Raw genomic sequence first — 18,856 nt, 5'->3', positions numbered from 1 at the left:
TTAATCACCTGGCTGAGGCAGTGCTTGTCAGATTCTGTTGCAAAATTACTCTTCCCCATTAGTTCCATGTTTTGCTCTTTTTTAAAAAAAAGATTTTATTTATTTTTTAGAGAGAGGGAAGGGAGGGAGAAAGAGCGAGAGAGAGAAACATCAATGTGCAGTTGCTGGGGGTCATGGCCTGCAACCCAGGCATGTACCCTAACTGGGAATTGAACCTGCGACACCTTGGTTCGCAGCCCGTGCTCAAGCCACTGAGCTATGCCAGCCAGGGCTCATGTTTTACTCTTTAGGAGGCAGCCACTATGTATAACCCATACTATAGTAGTTGGGAAATTATGCTTCACCTTCTTGAGAGCAGAGGATCTACATAAATTATTTTGAAATTTTTTGCGCAGGCAATTTGTTATTTATTTATTCAGTCAGTCACTTACGTCAGTTTCGTGGGCATTTATTTTATCCTTTAGGTTACGCTCTAGTACTACTTTATTACTCTCCAGTATTTGGTTAGCTCCTGTGTCCCTTTGACATACCCCATCATAGTGGGGTTTCCTGTTTTGTTTTGTTTTTTAGTGGAGACTTTTTACAGTTTATCCTTTTGTATCTCTGGGTTTTTCTCTCATGTGCATGTATTATCTGTTTTGAAAAATTAAAAACAGCAGCTAATGTAATTGGCATTAAAGTTTCTAGCTGTAGCTAGACCAAAACTATATAGAAACCAGCAGACCGAAAGGTCGAGATTCAATTCCCAGACAGGTCACATGCCTGGGTTTCAGTCCACGTCCACAGTTAGAGGTGTGAGACAGGCAACAGGTTGCTGTTTCTCTTCCTCTCTTTCTCCCTCCTTTCCCTTCTCTCTAAAAATAAATAAATAAAATATTTTAAAAAAAAGTTTCTAACTTGTGCCCTGGCTGGTGTGGCTCAGTGGATTGAGTGTCAGCCTGCAAACCAAAGGGTCACTGGTTTGATTCCCAGGCAGGGCAAATGCCTGGGTTGCAGGCTAGGTCCCCAGTAAGGGGTGCGCAAGAGGCAACCACACACTGATGTTTCTCTCCCTCTTTTTCTCCCTCCCTTTCTCTAAAAATAAAATCTTTTTAACAAAAATTTCTATCTTGTAAAAGGAAAAAAAGGTAAAAACTCTACTCCTTTCCTTTGATCACTCCTCCCCTACTATATTCTGCCCTTCCAAAGACACCATATTGATTTCTTGTTTATTTTTCCAGAGTAATTCCTTTTATCTTTTTTTAAACAAATGTTTACATATGGTACACACAGTTGTATATACTTTTTAATGTAACTCTCTTGTGGGTTATATCTTTTTAGTGATAGAGATCTACTTCCTTCTTAGCCTCTGCATTATATTCCATTGTAAAGTTATAATATATTTAAAACCAATCTCCATCAGTGGATATTTACATCCTTTCAAGTCCCTTACTAGAACAAGAAGTGCTGCAGTGAATACCCACATCTTTATATACTTGAGCAAATAAGTCTGCAGGATAAATTTATACACATGGAATTGCTGAGCTAGAGTATACTTTTAAAATTTAGATGCTGCTAAATTGTCTTACACAAACCTTTCACCATTTTCACTCTCAGCAACAAAGTCTGAGAGGACCCTTGCTAACAGGGAGAAGTGCCAAGCTTTTTGATCTTTGCCAATCCAGTGGATGAAAGATACTTACTCATAGAAGTTTTAACTTGCACTTCTTTTATTATTATGAATGAAGCCAAATATCTTGCCTGACATTAACAAATCATTTGTGTTTTTGTTTTCTGTGAATTGTCTGTTCAGGTCCTTTGTCCATTCCCCCTCCCCCCACCCTTTGGATTTCTTATAACCTTTGTTTTGTGCCTTAGTGAAAGCTATTTATTTGTTTATTCCGTCAACAAATATTATTGATCACCCATGGTGTACCAGACTCTATTTTAACAACATGGCAGTGAACAAAAAGGACAAAGGTATTTTTCTCTAGGAAATTAAAATTCTAGAGAGTTTCTTCTCTCAGGATTAAAATTCAGACAGAAAGTGAATAAATATACATTGATTGGAGAAAAAGAAGGGTATGGGCTAGAAAGTTCTAGGGTGCTATCTTATGTAGGAGTATTAAACCAGATTTCTCTTAGGGGTGCCAAGGGAGCAGAGATGGGAGTGAAGTGAGGAAAGGAGCCATTTAGTTGTCTGGAAGAGAAATGCTTTTGGCAGAGGGAGTAGCACTGTGAAGTCCCTGAAGTGGGAATGTTCTGGGTGAGCTGGAGTGCCAGCCAGGAGGCCAGTGTGGCTGGAGCAGAGTGAGAGAGGGAGAAAGGTAGGAGATGAGTTTGGAGAAGTGAACAGGGACCAGATCAGGGAGGGCCTTGCTGGCCTTTGTAAGGACTTTGGCTTCTACTATGGGTGAGATGCTGGCCATTGCAGAGTTTATTTATTTTGGCTGTACTTTGTGTGTGTGTGTGTGTGTGTGTGTGTGTGAGAGAGAGAGAGAGAGAGGAATTTGAAGCAGAAAAATGACATTTCCTGTTTTTTAAAGGATCATACAACAGCACGGTCTGTGAATTAAAACATTACAGTGCACACGTTATTGGCGCAGTTCCCATCATTAGCACGTACTAACTGGAACATCTAGCGGTCTGTCCTGCTTACCGCTAGATGGTAATCCAGATGGACCTCACTTTCTCTAAGGGACTGGGTAGTGATTGCCATGGCATGTGTACAGTGTGGCATGAGTAATGTGGTGACTCCAAGCCTTTAGGGCAGGGGTGTCCAAACTTTCAGCATCTCTGGCCATACTGGAAGAAGAGTTGTCTTGGACCACACATAAATACATAAACACTAACAAAAACTGATGAGCAAAAAAAAAATTTTTTCTTAAGTAAATTCATGATTTTTTTTGTGGGGCTGCATTTATAGCCATCCTGGACTGTATGCAGCCCATGGACCTCGGGTTGGATGCCCCTGCTGGCCCAGGGGTTTTGCTTGTGGGTGATCGACAAGCCCCATCTTATTTCCCATTGGAAAGAATCGTTTCTCTAAAGCTTAGCAATCACACCTCTAGAAGTGCCTTCTTGTCATACAAAGTCATACAAGGCCACAAAATGTGAGTTTAATGATGTTCTCAGAATTAGTGTAATAATTGTACAACTTTGTGAGTATACTAAAAAAAACCTCAATTCTTAAAAAGGGTGAATTTACGGTATATGAATCATAAATCAACAATGATAATGAGTGTTTCCAGAACCCCTGTTTGTCATTGCACAAAAACTGGAAAAAAAAACAAATGTCTATTCACAGGGATCTATTAAATAAACTTGTACAATCATCAATACATAAACACAATGGAGCAGTTAAAAGGAATGGAGTATGTCTGTATTTGTAGATGTGAAAGACAGAAAAAGCTCTGTGATGTATGTTAAGTTAAAAAAATTAAGGTGAATAACTGTGTGTGTATAATGTGCTAACATTTGTATTGGAAGAGCATATATACATGCACATAGAATATTTCTAGAAAGATATCTGAGAATTTTGTAATAGGAACTTACAGGGAGTGGAGATAGTTTCTACTCTCTCTACCTTTTTTTTACTTTTTATCCTCACCCAAGGACATTTTTTACTTGCTTTTAGAGAGAGAGGAAGGGAGAGAGAGGAAAAAAAACATTAATGTGAGAGAGAAACATTAATGGAAAAGAGAAGTATCAATTGTTTGCCTCCCATATGTGCTGGACCAGGAACCAAACCTGCAACCTAGGTACGTGCCCGACTAGGAATCAAACCTACAACCTTTCAGTTACAGGATGACGCTCCAACTGACTGAGCGATACTGCCCAGAGCATACCCTTTTTAAAAAAACACACAGATATTTATACATATAATTTTTATTAAAACATAACTTTAAATTATTACAAGAATTTAAAATATCAAAGTAAAAAAGTGAGGAGAGGGATGCTTTAGGCAGATGGAGCAGCAGTGCAGTCCCTGAGCAGTGGTTAGGTGAGCTGGAGGACCAACCAGATAGATGGTCAGTGTGGCTGTTGCTGGCTACTGCATGGAGAATAGACTATGAAGAGTGTTTGTGGAGCCCTTGCCAGGTGACTTGGTTAGAGCATCATCCTCTATACCAAAAGGTTACAGTTTTGATTCATGGTCAGGGCATACCTAGGTTGTGGGTTCAGTTTCCCATCAGTGTGTGTATAGGAGGCAACTGATCAATGTTTCTCTCCCTCTTCCTCTCTAAAAATCAATAAAAAAGACTGTGGAGCACTTTCTACATTCCAGGCATTTTGTTAGGTTCTAGAGTGGTAGGCAGGCAGTGGTAGGGGGGTTGGTGGGCTCCCAGTTCCTCCCAACTCCTCCCAGAGTTGGTGGGAGGCCCTACCCTGGATCTTGGAGGGAGTCCTCTCTTGTCCTCCTTCACCCACTCCCAGCTTAACTCCAGGACCCATCAAATCCAGAGTAGGCAATGAACCTTGAGCAGAGCAAATGACACTTTTCTTCATTTTTAAAAAAAAGGTTTCTTAAATTAATTTTTTTAGAGAGGGGAAGGGAGGGAGAAAGAGAGAGAGCAGTGTCAATGTGTGTTTGCTTCTTGTGCGCCTCCCACTGGGGACCTGGCCTGCAACTAAAGCATGTGCCCTAGACTGCGAATTGAACTGGCGATTCTGTTGTTCAGAGACTGGCACTCAATCACTGAGCCACACCAGCCAGGGCTGACTTACTTTTCTGAACTTCACTTTTCCCATCTGCAAAATGGCCATAATAACAAAGCTTATCTCAATGAAGTTATTGTGAGAATTACTGGTGTTCTAAAAATGGATAGAATTATTACTAGTATTAGTCTGCCTCCAGTACTACTAATAGAAATATAATGCTCACAATTATACAGCAAGACAGGCAAAACTAGTAGGACTATCCCCATTGTATATGTAAGTACACCGAGGCACAAAGATGGAAGGGCTCAGAGTCCAAACTTAGTGAAAAATTCAAGATGGGCTGATTTTAGGGTGAAACAAATAGGGATTTGAATCCCTGCTTTACCATATAACTACTGCTTTGTGATTTTAGTCTGGTTATCTATGTGAGCCTGAGAGTTAATCATCCCTGTTGAAAAGGAACAAGGCCTTGGACTTTGCAGGACTTTGAGGATTAAAAGCTGCTGCAAAAGAAAAAAAGTGCTTGGAGCATGGTGTATGTCCAGGAAATAGCACCTATTAGGGTAGTTATAATGAACATAATAACATTTGCAGACTAGAGCTCAGACCCATTGTTAGGTGCGGAGATCAGATGAACGAGAATCAGGTCTTGTGGTTACTTCACTCTTTCCCTAATCCAATTTTCTGCCTTCCCTAGCCCCACCGTGAAAGAGGAGGGGAGGCCTTCAGTGATGCAAATAGTGTTGACTTTTCATTAACAAAACAATGGGCCCGTTTAGAACTTTGAAAGGAGAAAAATTGGTTAACAAGTGTGTGTTGATATACTCACACCCTGCTCTACTTGTCAATGAACATTTCCTAAACCCTGCTGGGAGATAACCTCAGGAATCCATTTGAGGTCTCTCAAATGCTGTGTGAACTTGGGTCTCACAGTGTCTCCAGCTAAAGTAGGAATAACAGCAGGAAGGTAGAGATGCTAACTCATCTCTCAGGGCTGGTGGGTGGCTTTGATGAAATGTGTCTGAAGAACTTGGCACCCCTTAAAATCAAAGCAGTTTTTTTCTCATCTAAGGAAATCAGTTTATTTTATCCTAAATTTCTCCAACTCACCCCACCCCTACATCAAGAGAAGCAACTGTAGATTCTATTGGGGTCCCTGACCCCAACTCTGGATATTACAGAGCTACTGCCAGACACCTAAGGCCTTTGTGCTGGGTGCAGAACATACTAGTTAAGTAAGCAGTAGAGAGATACTTTAAGGGAAAAAAAAAAGACAACACTTTTTCATATACACTGCTTGTGTAGCCACCAAGCTACTGTTTCTAGAGCTAAAGAATGGAAACATTCTCCCTGGCTGATATGGCTCAGTGGATTGAGTGCCCGCCTGCAAACCAGAGTCACTGATTCGATTCCCAATAGGTGCACATGCCTGGGTTGCAGGCCAGGTCCCCAGTAGGGGGCACGTGAGAGACAACCACACATTGATGTTTCTCTCCCTTTCTTTCTCCTTCCCTTCCCCTCTCTCTAAAAATAAATAAATAAAATCTTGAATAAAAAATGGAAACAATTCAAGTGTCCAAAATAGAGGGTTTGACATTCATACAATGGAACACTGTGGCCTTTAAAAATCTTAGGAAGATCCCAATGTGCAGATCTTCAAGATTATTAATAAGTAAGTGGAACTATCTTGTGTTCATGGATATACGGTGACTTGATATTGTAAATATAACAGTTCTCTCCATGTGGATCTGTTAGAGTCAATGCAATGCTAAGAAAACTTACCAACAGGGTTTTGTTTTTTAAATGAAACTCAACAAGCCAATTAAAAAAAATAAATAGAAGAAGCCCTGGCTGTTGTGGGTCAGTGGATTGAGAGCTGGATTGCAAACCAAAAGGTCACAGGTTCAATTCCCAATCAGGGCACATGCCTGGGTTGGGCCAGGTTCCCAGTTGGAGTCATGTGAGAGGCAACCGATAGATGTATCTCTCACACTTTGATGTTTATCTCTCTCTCTTTCTCCCTCCTTTCTCCCCTCTCTAAAAGTAAATGAATAAAATCTTTTAGAAATAATTGCTGACTGCCAGCCAAGATGGAGGCGTAGGTAGATACACTTAGCCTCCTTGCACAACCAAAAGAAGGACAAATTTAAAAATAAAAAATAAACAGAACTGCCAGGAAATCAAACTGTGTGGGAGTCTGATAACCAAGGAGTTAAAGAAGAAACATTTAGACTGGTAGGAGGGGTGAAGATGAGCAGCTGGGGTGGAGAGGACGCATAGCAAGGCTGGAGGGCCGGGCAACCCACGTTTGTGTGCAGATAACCAGGAAGAACAATTGGGAAGCAAGAGAGACTGTGGTATCCAGGGTTCCAGGGTGGGGAAATAAAGCCTCAAAACCTCTGGTGGTAAAAATCTGTGGGGGTTGCAGTGGTGGGAGAAACTCCAGCCTCACAGGAGAGTTCATTGAAGAGACCCCACAGGGTCCTAGAATGTACACAAACCCACTCACCTGGGAATCAGCACAAGAAGGGCCCAATTTGCTTGTGGATATGAGGGAAAGGACTGAAAGCCAGCAGAGAGCTGAGCAAACGGCATTGTTTCCTCTGTGCCTCCTCCCTCACAGACAGCACCACAACGCAGCTACCTGGGTTGCCCCACCCTGGTGAATACCTAAGGTTCTGCCTCTTACATCATAACAGCTGTGCTGAGACCAAAACATATGGCCCTAATGAAAGAACAGATCAAAGCTCCAGAAAAAGAAGTAAGCAACGAGGGGATAGCCAACCTATCAGATGCAGAGTTCAAAACACTGGGAATCAGGATGCTCACAGAAATGGTTGAGTATGGTTGCAAAATGGAGGAAAAAGTGAAGGCTATGTGAAGTGAAATGAAGAGAAATGTACAGGGAACCAACAGTGAAGGGAAGGAAACTGGGACTCAAATCAATGATTTGGAACAATAGGGAGAAATAAACATTCAACCAGAACAGAATGGAGAGACAAGAATTTTTAAAAATGAGAAGAGGCTTAGGAACCTCTGGGACAACTTTAAATGTTCCAACATCCAAATCACAGGGGTGCCAGAAGAAGAGGAAGAGCAAGAAATCGAAAACTTATTTTAAAAAGTAATGAAGGAGAACTTCCCTAATTTGGCAAAGGAAATCGACTTCCAGGGAGTCCAGGAAGCTCCGAGAGTCCTAAAGAAATTGGACCCAAGGAGGAACACACCAAGATACATCATAATCAATTTATTCAAGATTAAAGATAAGGAGAGAATCTTAAAAGCAACAAGAGAAAAGGGGAAAGTTACTTACAAAGGAGCTCCCATAAGACTGTCAGCTGATTTCTGAAAAGGAAACTTGCAGGCAAGAAGGGGCTGGAAAGAAGTATTTGAAGTCATGAAAAGCAAGGACCTACATCCAAGATTACTGTATCCAGCAAAGCTTTCACTTAGAATGGAAGGACAGATAGAGTGCTTCCCAGATAAGGTCAAGTTAAAAGAGTTCATCATTGCCAAGCCCTTATTATATGAAATGTTAAAGGAACTTATCTAATAAAAAGAAGATGATAAAATATATGAACAGTAAAATGACAACAAACTCACAACTATCAATGACTGAACCTAAAACAAAAACAAAAACAAACTAAGCAAACAACTAGGGCTGGGACAGAATCACAGAAATGGAGATCACATGGAATGTTATTAGTGGGGAGGGGGAGGGGAGAGAATTGGGGTAAAGATACAGGGACTAAAAGCATAAATGATAGGTAGAAAATAGACTGGGGGGTGGGGGGGATAGGCGCAGCAGTCACTGTTAGTGATTTTGTGGCCCGAGTCTGCTGGACCGGGACCTGAAAGATACCACAATGGCTGAAAATGGTGATGAAGAAATGGCTGCTCTGGAGGCTAAAATCTGTCATCAAATTGAGACATTATTTTGGTGACTTCAATTTGCCACGGGACAAATTTTTAAAGGAACAGATCAAACTGAATGAAGGCTGGGAATAAATGGAAATACCTTTGGAAGTAATGATAAAATTCAATAGGTTAAATCATCTAACAACAGACTTTAATGTAATAGCAGAAGCACTGAGCAAATCAAAGGCAGAACTCATGGAGATAAGTGAAGATAAAACCAAAATCAGAAGATCTCCCTGAAGTGACTGATGATTATAAAAATGATGTAAAAAATAGATCTGTTTATATTAAAGGCTTCCCTACTGATACAACCCTTGATGACATTAAAGAATGGTTAGAAGATAAAGGTCAAGTACTAAATATTCAGATGAGAAGAACATTGCACAAAGCATTTAAGGGATCGATATTTGCTGTATTCAATAGCATTGAGTCTGCTAAAAAGTTTGTGGAGACCCCTGGACAAAAGTACAAAGACACGGATCTACTAATGCTTTTCAAGGAAGATTACTTTGCAAAAAAAAAAAAATGAAGAAAGAAAGCAAAACAAAGTGGAAGCTAAATTACGAGCTCAACAAGAGCAAGAAAAACAAAAGCAGAAAATGCCAAAATTAAATCTCTAGAAGAAAAGATTGGCTGCTTGCTGAAATTCTCGGGGGACCTAGATGATCAGACCTGTAGAGAAGATTTGCACATCCTTTTCTCAAGTCATGGTGAAATAAAATGGATAGACTTTGTCAGAGGAGCAAAAGAGGGAATACTTCTATTTAAAGAAAAAGCTAAGGAAGCACTGGATAAAGCCAAAGATGCAAATAATGGTAACCTACAACTAAGGAGCAAAGAAGTGACATGGGAAGTACTAGATGTAGATGTGGAAAAAGAAGCATTGAAGAAAATCATAGAAGATCAACAAGAATCCCTAAACAAATGGAAGTCAAAAGGTTGCAGATTGAAAGGAAAAGGAAAGGGAAATAAAACTACCCAGACTGGGTCTGCTAAAGGAAAAGTACAGTTTCAGGGCAAAAAGACTAAATTTGATAGTGATGAGGAACGTGATGAAAATGGTGCATCTGGACCATGAAAAAGAGCAAAAGAAGAAACAGACAAAGAAGAACCTGCATCAAAACAGCAGAAAACAGGAAATGGTGCCGGAGACCAGTAGTTTAGTAAAAAACTTTTTATTCATTTTAATTAGGTTTTCAGCTGCTTTTGTCTTTGGAGGCTTTTAAAAAAGAAAACCAAATTAAGTCCACTTAAATGTCCACCTGTAAAAAAGGAAATTTTTTTGTTGTTTAGCTTGTCTCTTTTTTTGTTATCTAAATGAGGATATTTTTGATGTACAGTTCTATGTTGTTTCAGATAACTCAAATATCAGAAGAAAGATTCTTGTACTAAACTGCCTTTGTAATATGAGAATGTATTAGTACAAACTGATAAAATATACTATATAAAAAGAGCAAAAAAAAAGAAAATAAAATAGACTGGGGGAGGTTAAGAATAGTATAGGATATTGAGAAGCCAAAGAACTTACATGTATGACCCATGGACATAAACTAAGAGGGGGTGGAATGCGGGTGGGAGGTGGGGTGCAGGGCAGAGGGGGGTAAAGGGGGGAAATGGGACAACTTCCCATTTAATGAATGATATAATCATTAAAGTACATTGATTATAAAGTACTTTATAATCAATAAAGTACATTATAAATAAAAATTTTGTAAGTAAAAAAATAAAATAAATAAATAGAAAGAAAGGGCTAAAAACAGAAAGAGCGGGAACTTGCTCTACTACAATTGTCAACAGGCTAGAGTAACAAAGACAAGGTCGTGTTGGTAACAAAAACTCATTGAGATCAGCTCATGAATATATGAAACTTGGATAAGTGACAGGTGGCATGGCAAATCAAAATGCGGACTCTTCAATAGGTGGAACTGGGTAAAAATGATCATCCATATGGGATAAAAAGAAATTAGATCATTGCTTCACATTATACACACAAACTCCAGATATATAAAGACTTAATTATCAAAAACAAAACATTAAAACTTTCAGGAGAAAATATAAGGGAATTTCTTTCTGAACTTGAGGTAATAAAAAACCTCTTAAACAAAACACAAAAGATTAATTATAAAAGAAAATATGAATAAATGAAACTATTGAAATCAAAGAAAATTTAATTATAAGCTACAAGTTTGAAGATAAGTGCAAACACATGTAACCATTCAAGGATATATATTGAAATAACCTAAAAACCTTCTACAAATCAATAAAGGACAATAAACCATTAGAAAAATGGATAAAAGACTTGAACATACATTCCAAAGGAGAGGAGACATAGCTAAGAAGCTCATGAAGAGATAGATGCTCAACATAATTAGTAACCAAGAAATGAAGATCATACAAGATTCAAGTTTATATCCAGTCCCTTGGAAAAATTAAGAAATCAAATAACATCAAGTATTGAAGAACAAAAATCTATACATTGCTGCTGGAAAAGAATATATTCATATGGCCATTTTGGAAAATAATTTATTCCTTTCATGTAAAATTGAACATTTACAGATGTTAAAATCCAGCAGTTCCACTGTTGGGCAAATATCCAGGAGCAAGTCTCGCACAAATGCTTCAGGAGACACGGACATGAGTATTCAAAACAGTAGTGAACAAATGGCAAACACCCAGAAAACACAGAATGCCCTTCAACAGGAGAATAGATAAATACACTTGCGTGCCCTGACAAAGTGAAATGTTACACAAGAGTGCAATTCAAATGCTCCATAGTCACACTTAACAGAATGGGTGAATTTTATTAATATAATATTGAGTGTAAAAAAAGAAAGCAAGAACCCAAGGACTACCTACATTATGATATCCTTTTTCTAAAATTCAGAAACAGCTAAAACTAAACAATATATTGCATAATCAAAATATAGAGAATAAAACTACAAAACTAAAGGCAAGATTCCTGACCAGTGTGGCTCAGTTGGTTGGGTGTCATTCCACAAATTGAAAGGTCATCAGTTTGATTCCCAGTCAGGGCATACACCTAGTTCGCAGGTTTGCATTGGAGAATCAACCATGTTTCTCTCTCACATCAATGTTTCTCTCCTTCTCTTTCTCTCTCCCTTTCCCTCTCTCTAAAGATAAATATAAAATAAAATCTTTAAAAAGATAACCCAGCCCTGGCTTGTGTGGCTCCATAGATTGAGTGCCGGCCTGTGAACCAAAGGGTCACCAGTTCAATTCCTGTCTGGGGCACATGCCTGGGTTTCGGGCCAGGTCCCCAGTGGGCAGTTCAAGAGTCAACCACATACTGATGTTTCTCTTCCTGTCTTTCTCCCTCCCTTCCCCTCTGTCTAAAAATAAATACATAGCCCTGGCTGGTGTAGCTTAGTGGATTGAGCATGGGCGGTGTACCAAAGGGTTGCAGCCAGAGGTAGGCCATCCTGGATCAGCCTATCTCTGGCTTTACTAGGGACCTTACAGCCATCCCAGGCATCCTGTCAGATCGTTCTTGGAAAGTGAAACTTGGACCATGCCATTACTTGCTCAAAAACTTTCCATAGGTCCCTGTCATCTCCAAACTGATGCTGCACTACCTAGCCTGGCATGTTGGGCCTTTGGCTACTTGTCTCCAAGTGACCTATCCCAATCTGCACCATTACAGAAAAAGTTAAGTTGATCTATTATTCACTGTCCTCCCACCCCTCAACCTTATTGAGATTGTGTCATCTTGCTGAAGTGTCTGCCCTCATGTTTAAATTTTTCAAGGCCAGATTTAGGTGACACCTACTTCAGAAAGCCCTCCCTGATCTGACCTCACCCTTCTTTGACCACCTTCTCCCATAGCATCAAAACACTCTACCCTGATTTTTACCAAGCTCACAGATCATTCCCCAATGAGACTAAATTCTTGAGAACCCGGACTATATATATTATCTTTCCCCGCCAATCTCTCCCACTTCACCCAGCACAGGGCCTGACACTCGGTGGGCAGAGACCATGCTGGTCAGGAGAGTGCACCCACTAGGACTGTAGGAACAAGATGTCTCAATTTCAGCTGGCTTCAGGATCCACACAGATATAACAAATGTGTGAAATTGCCAAGTGCATATACCTTTGTGTTTAGGTGGTTCCTTGGAGCTTTCAAAGCAATTTTATACCAGCAAATCTATCCCCACTTTACAGATGAAGAAAGTGATGCTCAGAAAAGTGAAGTGAGTTGCTAAAGGTTACAGTAAGGAAATAGCATCACAAGGCTAGGTCCAACTCATTCAGACTCCAGCCTGGCCTCCTATCTTCTGAGGGTGATGGGAGGAAGGTCTAACAAGATGGGCATTGCCATGACCTGTGTGGTTCACTTGGTTGGGTGTCATCCCACAAAGAAAAGTTTGCCAATTCAATTTCCAGTCAAGGCATATGCCTGGATTGTGGGTTTGGTCTCTACTCAGGGCATGTACAAGAGGCAACCGATTGATGTTTCTCTCTTACATTGATGTTTCTCTCCCCTTCTTTCTCCCTCCATTCCCCTTAAAAAAATTAAGACTATTTTATTTAGATCAATTCTAGGTTCCCAGCATTGAGGGAAAGGTACAGAAATTTCCTATACCTCCTGCCCCCACACACCAATAGTCTCCTTTATTATCAACACCCATGAGAGTGGTGTATTTGTTACAATTGATGAACATACACTGACACATTATAATCACTCAATGTCCATAGTTACAGTTCACTTTTAGTGTCATACATTTTATGGGTTACGTATAATGACAGATAACAAATGTATAATGACATGTACTCACCATTATAGTATCATACAGAATATTTTCTGCCCTAAAAATCCCCTATGCTTTACCTGTTTATCCCTCCTCCCCCACCTCCCTAGCAACCACTGATCTTTTCATTTTCTCCATAATGTTGCCTCTTTTAGAACATCATATAGTTGGAATCGTTTTTATGTAGCCTTTTCAGATTGGCTTCTTTCACTTAGAATATGCATTTAGGGTTCATCCGTGTCTTTTTATGGTTTTATAGTTCATTTCTTTTTAGCACTGAATAATATTCTACTGTATGAATGTACCACAGCTTATTTTTTTCAAGTTTTATTGAGAAATAATTGACATACATCACTGTATAAGCTTAAGGTGTAAAGCATGATGGTTTGATTTACATATATTATGAAACAATTACCATGATAGGTTCAGCTAACATCCGTTATCTCGTATAAATACAATAAAAAGGAAAAAAAATTCTCCTTGTGAAGTGAACTTAAAGGATTTATTTTCCTAGCAACTTTCCTAGATATCATACAGCAGTGTTAAGTATAGTCGTCATATTGTATATTACATCCCTACTTATTTATCTTATAACTAGGGAGTTTGTGTCTTTTGACCACCTTCCTCTAATCCCCTCTCCCCATCCCTTAGCTCTGGTAACCATCTGTTCTATCTCTATTTCTTTTTCTTAAAAAAATATATATTTTAGCCCTGGCTGGTGTGGCTCAGTGGATTGAGTGCCGGCCTGTGTACCAAAGGGTCACCGGTTCGATTCCCAGTCATGGCACATGCCTGGGTTTCAGGCCATGTCCCCAGTTGGGGGTGTGCAAGAGGCAACCATACATTGATGTTTCTCTCCCTTTCTTTCTCCCTCCCTTCCCCTCTCTCTAAAAATAAATAAATAAAATCAATTGATTTTTTTGGAGAGAGAGGAGAGAGGAGAGAGAAAGAAAAACATTGATTTATTGTTCCACATATTTTCACATTCATTGGTTGATTTTTTTTCTATTTTATTTATTTATGAGAGAGAGAAAGAAAAGAAGGAAAGGAGGGAGAGAAACAAAGAAAAAACATTGATCTGATGTTCCACTTATCTATGTATTCACTGATGGCTTCTTGTGTGTGCCCTGATGGGGGATCAAACCCACAACCTTGGAGTATCAGGGCGACCCTCTAACCAACTGAGCTACCCAGCCAGGACCCTATCTCTAGTTCTATGAGTTTGTTTGTTTTCAGAGTCCACATATATGTGAGATCATACAGTATTTGTCTTCCTCTGTCTAACTTATTGTATTTAACGTAATGCCTTCAAGGTCCATCCATGTTGTCACAAATGGTAGAATTTCCTCTTTTTAATGGCTGGGTATCATTCCATTGTATTTTATACCATGACTTCTTTATCTATTTATCCACTGATTAACACTTAGGCTGTTTCCATGTTTGGCTATTGTAAATAGTGTTGCACTGAACATGGGGTTGCAGATATCTTTTCAAATTAGTGTTTATATTTTCTTTGGATCTATTCCCAGAAATGGAATGGCTGGATCATATAGTAGTTTTATTTTATTTTTTATTTTTTAAAAATATTTATTTATTTATTTATTTTTAGAGAGGGAAGGGAGGGAGATAGAGAGAGAGGGAGAAACATCAATGTGCGGTTGCTGGGGGTCATGACCTGCAACCCAGGCATGTACTCTGACTGGGAATTGAACCTGTGACACTTTGGTTCGCAGCTCGAGCTCAGTCCACTGAGCTATGCCAGCCAGAGCAGTAGTTTTTATTTTTAATTTTTTTAAATTTGTTTTCCATGGTGCCTGTTTCAATTTACAGTTCTACCAACAGTGTAGAGGGGTCCACTTTTTTTCCACATCCATGCCAGCATTTATTATTATCTCTTGTCTTTTTTAAAAAAAGATCTTATTTATTTATTGTTAGAGAGAGGGGAAGAGAGGGAGAAAGAAGGAGAGAAACATTAATGCATGAAAGATACGTTAATTGGCTGCTTCTCCCATGTCCCCAACCGGGCATATGCCTTGACTGGAAATCAAACCAGTGACCCTTAGGTTTGCAGGCCGGTGCTCAATCTACTGAGCCACATTTATTTAATTTTAGAGAGAAAGGAAGGGAGGGAGAAAGAAAGGGAGAGAAATATCAATATTTGGTTGCCTCTCACACACCCTCAACTGGGGACATGGCCCGTAACCTAGGCATTTGCCCTGACTGGTAATCGAACCCGTGACCCTTTGGTTCACAGGCCAGCACTCAATCTACCGAGCCACATGAGCCAGGGGTTGGTTTGTTTCTTTGTTTTAATGATTTTTAATTTTTCAATTGCAGTTGACATATGATATTACATTAGGTGTACAACATAGTGATTAGACATTTATATAACTTGTGAAGTGATTATCCCAGTAAGTCTAGTACTCATCTGACACCACCCATAATTATTACAATATTATTGTCTATATTCTTTATGCTGTACTTTACATCCTTGTGGCTACTTTTATAACTGTTAATTTGTGCTTCTTAATCCCTTTGCCTTTTTCACCCATCCCCTGACCTCCCTACCATCTGGCAACCATCAATATGTTCCCTGTATTTATGCACTTGTTTGTTTTCTTTATTTCTTTTGTTTTTTAGATTCCACATATAAGTGAAATCATATGGTATTTATCTTTCTCTGTCTCACTTAATTCACTTAGCATAATACCCTTTAGGTCCATCCATGTAGTTACAAATGGCAAAATTTCACTCTTTTTAATGGCTGAGCAATATTTCATTGTATATATGTACCACATTCTTTATCCATTTGTCTATTAATGGGCACTTGGGTTGCTTCATATCTTGGCTATTGTAAATAATGCTGCAGTGAACATAGGAATACATATATGTTTTCTAATTAGTGTTTTGGATTCCTTGGGATAAATACCCATAAGGAAGTTTATATTTTATTTTTATTTTTGATTTAATCTTCATCGTTTTTTCCATGACTATTCAGTCCCCTTGGTGGTGGTTTTTCATTTTTTTAGGAACCTTCCTTCTGTTTTCCATAGTGGCTGCATCAATTTACAATCCCACCAACAGTGCAAGAGGGCTTCCTTTTCTCCACATCCTCACCAACACTTGTTGTTTGTTGATTTATTGATGATAGCCATTCTGACAGGTGTGAAATAGTATCTTGTTGTGGTTTTAATTTGCATTTCTCTGATGATTAGTGATGTTGAGCACCTTTTCATATATCTGTTTGACATCTGTATATCTTCTTTGGAGAAAGGTCTATTCAGGTCCTCTGCCCATCCTTCTTTTTACGCGCGCGTGTGTTAACTTGTATGAGTTTCTTATCTATTTTGAATATTAAGCTTTTATCCAATGTATCATTGGTGAATATATTCTCCCTCTCAGTAGGTTGTCTTTTTGTTTTGTTGATGGTTTCCTTTGCACTGCAAAAACCTTTAAGTTTAATGTAGTCCCAATTGTTTATTTTTTCATTTGTTACCCTTGCCCAAGGAGACATATCCAAAACCAAAAAATTGTTAAGAGCAATGTCACAGAGCTTACTGTCTATATTTTCTTCTAAGAGTTTTATGGTTTCATGTGTTTCAGTCTTTCTGTCTTTAATACATTTTGTGTATATTCTTGTATATGGTGTAAGAAAGTGGTCTAGTTTCATTTTTTTTGTATGTGTCTGTCCAGTTTTCCAAACACCATTTACTGAAGTTATTGTCTTTACCCCATTGTATAGTCTTGCCTGCTTTGTCATAGATTAATTGGTTACATAGGTGTGCGTTTATTTCTTGGTTATTTTGTTCCATTGAACTATGTATGTTTTCAGGCCAGTGCCATGCTATTTTGCTTACTATAGCCTTGTAGAATAGTTTGACATTAAATAGCATGATAGCTCCAACTTTGTTCTTCTTTCTCAAGATTGCTGTGGCTATTTGGGGTCTATTGTGGTTCCATATATGCTTGAGGATTATTTGTTCTAGCTCTGTGAAAAATGCCATTGGGCCCTGGCTGGTGTGGCTCAATGGACTGAGCGCTGGCCTGAAAACCAAGGGGTCACAGGTTGGGTTCCTAGTCAGGGCACATGCCTGGGCTGCGGGCCGAGTTGGGTCACTAGGGGCGGGTGTGTGAGAGGCAGCCACACACTGATGTTTCTCTCCCTCTTTTTCTCCCTCCCTTCCTCTCTGTCTAAAATAAATAAATAAATAAATAAATAAATACATAAATCTTAAAAGAAAACAAAAATTTCATTGGTATTTTGATAGGAATTGGAGTCAGTCTGTAAATTGCTCTGGGTAGTATGGGCATTTTTGAAAAAATATTTATTTATTTATGTAGAGAGTGGAGAAAAACATGATGTGTGAGAGACACATCAATCTGTTTCCTCTTGCATGCTCCCACCTGGGGACCTCACCCAAAATCCAGGCATGTGCTCTGACTGGGAATTGAACCAGCAACCATTTGGCCCACAGACTAGTGCTCAATCCACTGGGCCACACCAGCCAGGGCAGTATGGACATTTTAATGATGTTAATTCTTCCTATTCATGAGTGCAGTATAGCTTTGTGTCTATTGTATTTTCTTCAATTTTTTTCTTCAATGTCTTACAGTTTTCTGACCTCAAATCTTTACTTCCATAGTTAAATTTATTTCTAAGTATTTTATTCTTTTTCATGCAATTGTAAATGGGATTGTTTTCTTAATTTAATAGTTAATTATTGGTGTATAAAAATGCAACAGATTTCTGAATATTAATTTTGTATTGTTACTTTACTAGGTTCCCTTATTATAATAATTTTTAGTGGCTCTTTAGGATTCTCTCTCTATAAAATCTTGTCTTTTTAATAATGGCTATTTTAATAGATGTGAGGTGATATCTCATTCTAGCTTTTTTTTGGTAAAATTTTATTTTTTTATTTATTGATTTTAGAGAGAGAGGAAGGGTTGATTCTTGCATGTGCCCTGACCTAGATCAAACCTGTAACCTCGGTGTATAGGGATGACACTCTAACCAACTGAGCTACCTGGCAAGGGTATCATTCTCATTTTAATTTGCATCCCTAATCACTAATGATGTTGAGCACGTTTTCATGTTAGCTTTTCATATGCCTTCTTTGAAAAAATGTCTATTCAGGTCCTTAGCCCATTTTTTAAACTGGGTTATTTGGGTTTTTATTTACTTATTTTTGCTATTTAGTTGTATGTGTCCTTCGTGTATTTTGGATATTAAGCCTTTATCAGATGCATGCTTTTTTATCACAGCTTTTTTATTTATTCATATACTGAAAGACATCTTGGTTGCTTACAAGTTTTGGCAATCACGAATAAAACTGCTATCTTATTGTTCCACATCTTCGTCAGTATTTGGTACTGTCAGTATTCCGGATTTTGGCCATTCAAATACATATATAGTGGTATCTCATTGTTATTTTTATTTGCATTTCCCTGATAACGTATGATGTGGAGCATATTTTTATATGCATATTTGCCATCTGTATGTCTCTTTTGTCTGTTAAGGTTTTGGC

The 18,856-nt window shown here is 38.7% G+C and overlaps 1 pseudogene; it reads left to right on the top strand.

Moving 5' to 3' along the window:
* Positions 1-8,507: 8,507 nt before the first annotated feature.
* LOC123825655 lies at positions 8,508-9,894 on the top strand (annotated as a pseudogene).
* The last annotated feature ends 8,962 nt before the right edge of the window (positions 9,895-18,856 follow it).

This window comes from Phyllostomus hastatus, unplaced genomic scaffold, assembly GCF_019186645.2.
Source record: "Phyllostomus hastatus isolate PE091 unplaced genomic scaffold, TTU_PhHast_1.1 phas_contig_64, whole genome shotgun sequence".
Classification (NCBI taxonomy): Eukaryota; Metazoa; Chordata; class Mammalia; order Chiroptera; family Phyllostomidae; genus Phyllostomus; species Phyllostomus hastatus.
Note: the sequence above shows the minus strand (reverse complement) of the source record. Positions and strands in the feature narration are given on the sequence as shown.